The sequence below is a fragment of the Mandrillus leucophaeus genome, unplaced genomic scaffold (genome assembly GCF_000951045.1).
Source record: "Mandrillus leucophaeus isolate KB7577 unplaced genomic scaffold, Mleu.le_1.0 Scaffold235, whole genome shotgun sequence".
NCBI classification, from domain to species: Eukaryota; Metazoa; Chordata; class Mammalia; order Primates; family Cercopithecidae; genus Mandrillus; species Mandrillus leucophaeus.
Window position 1 is genome coordinate 1,181,524 of NW_012102421.1, and position 8,862 is coordinate 1,190,385.

Genomic DNA, 8,862 nt, shown 5'->3' on the forward strand with positions numbered 1-8,862 from the left:
CGAAGAGGGGACCAGGGAGGGGTGGGTGAGGTATTATTGTCTGCCATCTAACCATAGTGTCTTTATTTACATAATATATATATTTCTGAATGTATAGTAAGTGAAAGAATAGGATTTAGAATTAGACTGAGTTGGGTTTAAATTCCAGCTCTATCACTTTGGGTTGTGTGTGCATATGAGAGAGAGAGAGAGAGAGAGAGAGAGAGATCCATGGCAAATGATTTGATTTCTATTAGTCTCACTTTCCTCCTCCATACATTTACGGTAATAACTACTTCATGGAGTTAAAGACTTTAAAAATAATATTTGTCAGATGAGTCTTTTGTGTCTAGTTAGCATGCCTTTCCTCTTCTGATAACGCCATTCTCTTCTAGAGGAGCTGCTTCTCTCTACTTAGATCATGTCTGTGATTTATAGGGAATGCCAATCATGTAGTAACTGCTTACTCTGTAGAAGCCCACTGCCACTCTCCCCAAAGCAAGGAATCTGTACATGAGCTAAGCCTGGACAATCAGGAAATAGCCCTGGATTTTTGAAATTGAAGCTGGGGTGAGCTTTTCTGGTGGTGAAGGTGAAAAGTGCACACTCAGAAGCTGCTGGCAGGTGGGGCCCTGGTGTCTCAGAGAATCCTGGTTTGCAGTAGGAGAAGACAGAATAAAGGCAGAGGTAAGGAGAGGGTGTATCCTGCTGTCATCAAACCTTTGTTTCTAGTCATTTCCAATTATACCTACCTCCTTATCTGAGCCAATAAATTTACCTTTTTCTTAGGATAGCTCAAATTATTTGCCTGCATTCACATGTAGAAGAGTCAGGATTAATAGAGTAACATGCTGTGGGTCCTCAGGAAACCTTAGTTTTCTTCCTCACACAAATATGATAATTTTTTGTGTTTCCTTTTCGGATAGGCCTAGGCATCATGGGTTGAAAAAATCAAGAGTTGTTATATTTTAAATTCCAAGTTTTTAAAAAATTAGTGATTTTTTTTTTTAGTTTCCCCCACAGATCTAACTACTAACCTCAGTGATTTTTTTGTGTTTTGAGGATTAAAAAATACAGCAGGTATAGGTACTTTAACATTCTAATGTATGCTATTGCCAGAGTGTAAAGGTGGCACAATATTTCTAAGTGATTTCATAATAAGTAACTAAAACTTTTGTTTATATTCTTTTTCTTTCAATTCCACTTCTAGTCCTCTATCCTATGGAAACAAATCTGGATGTGAACAATGATATATGATATATGTTCAAATGCATGTATGTATATATTCATAAGGGTGGAAAGTATAACAATTTAATGAATGCCCAGATCTTAAGTGTTATTTAAACTCCATGTAGCCCTTTAAATAATTTTTAAAAGAATATTTGTTGGCATGAGGAAACTCTCATATGTTTCAGTGAAAAACAGGCCATAAAACCATATGTACAATATAATGGTGATTTGCAATAACATCATCCCCACCTCCCACCCCACAGCGTATATGTGCATGTTCAGAGCTATATAGTATAACAGAAACACCAACATACATCTTCCATGGGCAGTAGGATTCCTGGTGTATGGAAGACACTGTGATTGACTCCTCAGTATCCATTCCATTATCCCTCCTACCTCTACACCATATGCAACAGCTATGCAACTTGGTGAGACTGACCTCTACTTGAGTTTTGTGGGTGGAACTCAAATCAATTTGGAGGGTCAATTGGAACAAATCAATTGGGAGAGTATAATCCCTCTACTTATGGTTTTTAGGTTAGAGGTGGACACAACCCAGGCCCAAGCCATTTCGTGAATAGTATTATTAACATTTTGGCCTTTTAGAATTTTTTTAAAAATTGGAAGTGCATAGATATTTAAGGTACACAATATGATGTTTCGTTATGCATACAAAGTGAACTAATTACTGCAATCAAACTGATTAATATATCATCTCTTCACTTAGTTACCTTTTGTGTGTGTGTGGTAAGAACACAAAATCTACTCTCTAACCAAGTTCAACTATACAATACAGCAGTATTAACAATAGGCCCCATGCTGGACCTTCAGTCTCTACAACTTATCCATCCTACAGAACTGAAATTGTGCATCGTTTGACCAACATTTCCCTACCTCCCCAATATCTTGGCCTGACTGTCTGGCTCAGAGACAGGCATATAACTTTATTTGGTCCAATGAGAGATAATTGAAAGACTTTTATTCAGTGTTTGCATGAGGGATACCCATTCTTACTCCCTGGACATGGATGAGGAAGCATGAAGTCCTGGGTAATATTGAAAGAGATTTTGTCTCCCAGGGGAAAGCAAGCCTTAGGGTGAACTGACACACAGAGGCAGAGTAGAGAGGTGGAATGAGACTTTGTATCTGATGACATTGTCAAGTCTCTGAATCAAAATAACACTAAAGTTTGCCCCAGTTTTGGGATGAGCTAACATATTGCCTAATCATTTAAGGTAGATGGCATTGAAGTTTTATATCAAAATAAAACTGATGAGACTTAAATAAAGTGGTTTTTGTTTTATTCTTTATGTTCTCCAGTATTTTAAAAAGATTTTCTCACTGAATGTATATGGCTTTCATAATTAGAAAAGATTGTTTATTTACAAAATTGTTATTAGCTAAAAACTAGCAAAAACCCGTTAAGTGCATCTTCTTCTCTTCTTGCTCATTCTTCTCCTTCTCAACCTCCTTCAATCCTTTTCCCCAAATTCCCACGAGAGACAGAGAAGCCAACAAAATGTCAAAATTTTGTCACTTCATTAATTAGGAGATGAACTGGGTGAGGCACAACCTACATTCTGTGAAATTGATTGGCAAGTGACTGGCAGAACTACCCTGTAGCTAACAGGGCAATGACAGAGATGGGGTTGATTATCACTGTGTGTCTTATTTTAAAGGTATAGAAACATGGGAAGATTCACGGCGACACTGATTATCTTACACTGAGGGAAGAAGCTCCGAAGTCAGGATCTAGAACTCCTTTACCTCATTTGGCAGTGTGGTCAAAGGAAGAAAGTCCATTCGCAATCTAGATCTCAAAAGCTAGAAGTAACTATAAATTAGACATATACTCACATGATATCAAATTGGTTAGATTGTAAGGCATGGTACAGTAGAGAGAGGCAGGCATGAGCCCATTTAATCAAGGGATCCGTGAGCAAATGGTGGCTGTGAAGAGAGAAGTAGTCCAGAATTCGATTGAGAAAGTGGTTCAGAAATGGTACTGGAGCGATAAAGGGGCTGGTGGCCAAGCACCTTTAAGAAGTCCTGTGGATAGCTGTGATAAATACTGCCTTGGGGAAGAAAAATGCTCACTGGTAGAATCTGCCTGGTGATGGCACCTAAATCTCTGTTCCTCACACCCCATTGCTCTCTGGTTCTAGATTATATGTGCTATGAGGCTACCATTAAACAGATATGAAATCTTAGGTTAGTCACTTAACTTCTCTACCCTTGAGGTATCTCATCACCTCAAAGTGATGAGGCTGAGGTGTTAGATCAGAAGACTTGCAAGGACCCTGCCAGCTATAATATTCTACAGTTCTGCAATTGGTCCATCCATCTGCCCATTGCACAAATCAGCCAATGAAGAGAGCCTTGGAAGCTTGTGCCTTCGGGAGCACAGCATGAGGAAGGCATCCTCCCAAAGTAGTGCTCCTGGGGAAATGGGGCTTTTGAAGTTGAAGCTGCTCTCCTTGCAGCTGCTCTGCAGAGGGAAAAAAACCTGGATTTTAAAGAAGAATTTTTTTTTTTTTTTAAACAAAATTAACTCACAGCTGCAAACAGCACAATGAAAGCACATTTTCAAATAATCAGATGCTTTTAGGGCCTCCTTCTGCTGCCAGAACAACTTCAGTCCGAGCTTTTGCGGGATTCCTTTCAAGGCTTCAGCCTCAAGCACCAACCGTCCAGTGGTGAAATGGGGCCTAAAGCTGTTGGTGTCAGAAAAGAGGCAGAAAGTTTTATGATCTCAGGGACCCTAAAGGCCTCAGCTGTTTGTTTGTTTGTTCTGTTCTAATTAGGATGCATTACATATTTTTGAAAGGCATCTGACAGCTAATAGGTTGTTTTTATAGGGTCATTTCATTAAATACTTTAAAAAAATGTTCAGTGATCTTTTAAATTCCATTTAATCAACTAATTTTTATTTTATAACAGTAATAAAATGGGAGCCCATATATTTGCTAAAAGGTGCTTGCAATAATCAAGGTCTAAATTATGCTAGATTCTGAATGTCCACCTATATTCGGTACATTGATTTTTAGATGAGGATGATATATATTTAGAAGGTTGTTTAAAATCCTCTACTTCACCATGATGCATTTGCATGTGAATTTCTACATGTTGTTCAGGTTGCTGAATTGGCCTTAAAAGAAAAATATATAATATGGTTGAATATCTTGAGAAAAGCCTACTAAAATACTTAACACGTTGGAGAGGCCAACTTTGTCTAAGAGGATGAAGGTTCTTCATCATGAGCTGCTGAAGGCCAAGAATCACTTTGATCACTGGGGTTGGGCACATGGATTTATAGCTAGGTGACCTAAGCACAAATCCCTTCTGGGATACCTGTTAATGGGATGACTTTGAATAAGGCTCTTTATCTTCAGATTTCTTGCCTGTTCAGTATAGAGCATCCCTTAATTTATGTAATACCGTTTTTGAGCTTAGTGATATTTTCAGAATCAGAAATGTGGCTATGATTGAAAGACAATTCGTTTGTTCTCATAATTAATGACTATGCTGTCTCATATTGGATTTTGAAGATAACCGTACTATTATTGTTATAACTAAGAGTATTGGGTAGAACCACATCATGTTGTTAAGGCCTCAGCCTGTCTTTCTTTAATCTGACAATTATAATAGCAATAATAATAATGTAAAACACTATACCAAGCTCTGTCCATATAATGGCTCAATACTTTAATACCCATGATGACCTCTGTGGTAGTTACTGTTTCTAGTCCCCTCTTATAAATGAAGACACTGAGATACAAAGAGGTTTAATGATTTGTTCAAGGTCACACAGCTTTATAATAGAAGGAACATTTGAAGTCAGGCATTTGGCTCCAGGGTCTGCACTCAACCCGCTTCCTATATGATCCTTTTCTTGACTATGAATTAAGTGTCATCACAAGCTATCTTGACATACAATATGCCGTCTTAAAGGCCTAAAGTATGGGCTATATATTATGGTTTGGAACATGTATTTGTCTTGAGGTTTGCTGTATTGTTTGCAATTGGTATTGAGGAGAAGGTATATTTAGGAAATAAAAATATTCCCTATTAAGTTTATGGGCATTCAGGCACAATATCTTCAATTCTGATATAGATATTGTTTTCTTTGTAAGTTGGAGGAAAGTTCACCAGGTCATAACATGTCAGCCAATCATAAGTCAAAAATCATTTCCATGAATATACCTGTTACCATGTGAGCACTGCACAAGGTACAATTTCCAGAAAATAAGAATTTCCTTTTGACAAATATGTGTTCCTGCCTAATTGAAATTTAAGGACTGACAAGACATGTCACATAAAAACCAAAGGAACAAAGACAACCAGAGAGTGGGGGAAAACATAACTATAGATACCACAAGTATATATGCCACAAGTAGAGTCCATTAGCGCATCCTTTTCCTAAATATCTTTCAATCCATTTCCCTATGCAGCCCTTGCCCTTTGCTTCCCCAGTCCTGACTCAGATCCTGAACACTTGCTCCTGCAGCACTGCAGTAGCCTTCTACTTAGTTTCTCTTCCTCCAATATTGTCCCTTCTTTTCTGTTTTATACACCTTCTCCAGATGACCTTGCTGAAGCAGAAAACTGACACCATCCCAGTTCTGCTTAGAACCTTGAACTGACTCTTCACCAGCATACAATAAAGCTCAGACTCTGTAGGGTGACATGCAATGCCCTCCACAAAATCCCCTGCCCATTTTGCTAGCCTCTTCTCTGATGCACTGTGTCCTTCAAACCTTGCTCTTTCGAGCATATGGAATGCCTTTTCTGGTCTTGTTTGCTGGGAAAAACCCAGTGAATTCTCTCAGACTGAATTTAACCATAGCCTCATTGGAGAATCCTTCTTTGACCCCCTGCCTTTAGTCAGAAACAATTCTCTTACCTCTGCGCCCCCATAACACTTTATTCAGACCTTATAACCCTTCTCATGATGTTTAATAATTCCCTGGCTACATGTCAATCTTCCCCACCAGAGGGAGGGCTCTGTAAGGTAAAACTTGTTGTCTTCATCTTTCTATCTGCAGTATCTAATGCAGTGCCCGGCACAGAAAAGGAGTTCAATAAATGATTATAGGTTGACTAATGAATGGGTGAATGAATGATGGAACAAATCCTATTGCTTGAGTAAAGAGTGAATTTTGGAAGTTTTCTGCATTCTTTAATGAATAACTGAAATATCGGTTCAATTGCTGTAAAAACTATAACATGGACTAGATAGAAGCAAGTGTGGGTTCTCATCCCCAGTGTCACTAATTAGCCCTGTGGCCTGGGACAGATCACTTAACCTCTTGATGCCTCAGTATTGTCCTCCAGAAGATTAGGACACGGATATCTAAAACCCCCAGAGTTGACTTTAGGATCAAATAAAACCAATTTATGGTCAAAATGTTGTTGAAAACTACAAATGATAAAACATTTCAACAAAATTTCTTAGGACTAGACCTCTTATATCCAATTCGATGCTTTGGAGGCATAACACATATATGTCTCCCTGCTTCTTATTTTCTCAAGGTGCTCTGCGTGCTCTTCCTATAATTGCTCTGGGTCATTGAAGGGGCTCAAGAGGGTTTTATTTAGTAGGTCAGTATATTCACAAGTAAGAACTAGAATTGTAAGGAGATTCTTAGAACACATTTATTACAAAAAGAGTATTTCTGTATTAGACCATCAAAAGTCAAAGGCATAATTTGAAATGATGAACGTATCCATTTTAAGTTATACAATACTTTGCATAGTTAATATCACTGTAATTAGTCATGGTTCCTATAATTTATTGAAAAAGATGCAGATCCCCTCTAGTGTACTACAGTGATGAATGTTGGAGGACCAACTTTGGAAGCTGGAAGCTGGAATCAGGAAAATGAGTAACAGTTGGAGAATTTGTATGTAAATCAATAATACCCTTTCTTCTTCATTTTGAAACCAGGATTTTCATCACACACTGCAAAATCAGAGCACTCCCACAAGTTAGAACTGTCACCACATTCCACAGAACTAGGCAGGCCATTTCTACCATAGGAAATGTTAAAAATCCTCTCAAACATTTGAGTAAATCTCTAGTAAATATTTAAACTCTGTATAACTAGTCACAAATAAATTAAGCTGATTTTATGCAGTCTCTCTAATTAGAAGGGCACAGCATTTGTTGAAACGTGATTAGTATTATTCATTAAGCGAAAAATTCTCATTTGTATCTTATTATCACTATTCTGCATAAACCAACACAATTTGTCATGAACTCCCTCATTTGCTGTATCCTCAAAAAGCAGATTATGCTTATTTTTCATTTGGACAGTGGAAAATCAAGCCAGGTGTTTGGCAGCACCAGAGTGTTCAGGTGTAACTGTGCCAGTGATGGCACATTACGAGCAGCGTGGATGAAGGATGAGGCATGGAGAATCTTGGGACCAAGGTGCCTTGAGGCCCATCCCTTCTGAGTGCCCCTGCTGATGAGACAGGTGTTGTACTGGGCTGCTGGGAGGGGAGGAGGAGACAGGAAAGAAACTTTTTTGTTAAGTCAGATCTTTCCCCTTCCATCAGAACCTGAAAATTCTTGCTTGGATTCCTGCTGCATTTGAGCTAGGGGCATGTGCACTGTAAGACCTCCACAGCAGTACCTTTGTTTAAAATATTTCCAAAGCATAAAAATTCAGCTCCATGATTTGTCTAGAGCTGTCTGTCTGTCTAGACACATAAGCACTGTACATATTTGGCTTTTCAAACTTATGGATATTGACAGATAAGACAAAGACTAGGTTATATTATCTGGCCGAGTGGGAACTGCTGGCTGCTTTTCCTCCTCTGCAATCTATTCTTTTTGTCTTTAAAATCTTCTTTGTTCTCCAGCTCAGGTTAGAGACTCCATTAGGGCTTGTGACTGCAGCTGCTTTATGATTCTGGCAGAAATAGGGATGTGAATGCTGTAGGGTCTATAAAATAGTGGAGTGATGATAGGAAATTATTTTTTAAGGAAGCGATGCTCTTAAATATGCTACTTCAAATCCTGTCTATTCTCTTGGAACTTCAGAGCTATAAAGGACTGGGCACTCACTATTTGGCCTTGAAGTGTGTCAGTTTCTCTTTTTGTCTATCTATTTTTGTTTGTTACTTCATTATCATCTCTTGCTTTTGTAAATACTCTGCTTTCTGTAGGCTGTCTCCATACTCCTTCTGATATGGTTGATTTTCTGAGAGACCAGACTTGTGGAATGGTACGGGAATGATATTCAACAAGAAAATGTTGGAGAGCATGGGGATATTTCCTTCAAAACACACGAAGCATAGGAGCAGGGTATAATGGTGGTCTTTATATGTTGGCATGGCTGCAGAAGTCTCCCTAAAGCAGGCAGGAGGAAGATACAGGGTGGCAGATTACAGCTGAGCCTGAAGAAGTGCTCTCTAAACAGAGCTGTTCAGACATGAGCAGGCTAAACTGTGAGGTGGAGAGCTCCCTATCACCGGAAATAGTTAAGCAGAGTTTGTAGTGAGAGCTTGAACTAGATGAGTTTCAACTTCCTTTCTATCACTAATATTTGATGATTCTCTTTTTGTGGAAAGATTTGTTCAACTGCCACCATCAAGAAAGTTGAGATAACTTCAATGATGATAGAATTTCAAAATATTCAGGAATCT